Genomic DNA, 1,714 nt, shown 5'->3' on the forward strand with positions numbered 1-1,714 from the left:
GGTTTATATCTATTGTCTTATTATATTTTTATTTTCCCATATATACTTGATTCATTTTTGCTTTTTTTTTTAGAACAGTTGGATATTTTATATTATTCCTTTTATTTTCTCCATTGTTTGGGAGTTTTTCCTATTTTGTCATCCTTTCAGTGTCCGCTTTAGAGATTGCAACATGCCCCTTGCCTTAACAAAGCTTAGTAGTAATTGCTAAAAATTGACAAATGGGAACTAATTAAACTAAAGAGCTTCTGCACAGCAAAAGAAGCTATCAATAAACAGACAACCTACAGAATAAGAGTCAATATTTTCAAACTATGCTTCTGACAATCGTCCAATATCCAGAATCTATAAAGAACTTAAATCTACAAGCAAAAACCAAAAAACCCCATTACAAAGTGGGCAAAGGACATGAACAGACACTTTTCAAAAGAAAAAACACATGCGGCCAACAAGCATATTAAAAAAAGCTCAACATCACTGATCATTAGAGAACTGTAAATCAAAACCACAGTGAGAGGGGGGAAGGGGCAGCAGGTGCCATGTCTGGCCACAAAGATGGCAAGAAGAAGCCTTTGAAAAGCCCAAGAAGCAGGCCAAGGAGATGGACGAGGAAGATAAGGCTTTCAAGCAGAAACAAAAAGAGGAGTAGAAGAAACTCAAGGAGCTAAAAGTGCAGGCCGCAGGGAAGGGGCTCTTGGCCAGACGTGGAATTATGAAATCTGGCAAAAAGTAAACTGTTCCTTGTGCCTGAGGAGATGGTGACCCTTGATTTCATTTGTATTTAAACATATCTATTCCCTGCCATAACGCCTTTTGCCACCTATAGCTGAAATGAAGTGTTGTCTTGGAACTGTTGTACATTTAAGCATAAACTTGTATTAAAAAAAAACAACAACACACACAAAAAAACCAAAACAAAAAAGCCCACAGTGATATACAATCTGACACCAGTCAGAATGGTTATGATCAAAAAACTTAAAAATAACAGACGCTGGTGAGGCTGTGGAGAAAATGAAACACTTATACACTGCTGGTAGGAGCGTAAATTAGTTCAGCCAGTGTGGAAAACAGTGTGATGCTTCCCCAAAGACCTAAAAACAGCATTTCCATTGACCCGGCAATCACACTACTGGGTATATACCCAAAGGAATACAAATCATTCTACCATAAAGACACTTGCATGCGTTATGTTCACTGTAGCACTCTTCACAACAGCAAAGACATGGAATTAGCCTAAATGCTCATCAATGGTAGACTGACTTTTAAAAACGTATATGTGGTACATATACACCCTGGAATACTATGCAACCAGAAACAAGAATGAGATCATGTCTTCTGCAGCAACATGGATGGAAATGGAGACCATTATTCTTAGCAAACTAACACAGGAACAGAAAACCAAATACCGCATGTTCTCACTTATAAGTGGGAACTAAATGATGAGGACACATGGATACAAAGAAGGGAACAACACACACTGGGGCCTACTTGAGGGCTGAGGGTGGGAGGGAAAAAAGGGATCAGGAAAAATGTCCATAGGGTACTATGCTTATTACCTGGGTGATGAAATAATCTGTACCCCAAACCCGTGTGACATGAGTTTACTTATATAACAAACCTGCACATATCCCTCGGAACCTAAAAGTTTAAAACTTCCTGAAAAAATTGCTACTTTTAATTCATTTATTCCCTCCCAATTTGTATGCTATTGTCT

The sequence above is a fragment of the Macaca fascicularis genome, chromosome 8 (assembly GCF_037993035.2).
Source record: "Macaca fascicularis isolate 582-1 chromosome 8, T2T-MFA8v1.1".
NCBI classification, from domain to species: Eukaryota; Metazoa; Chordata; class Mammalia; order Primates; family Cercopithecidae; genus Macaca; species Macaca fascicularis.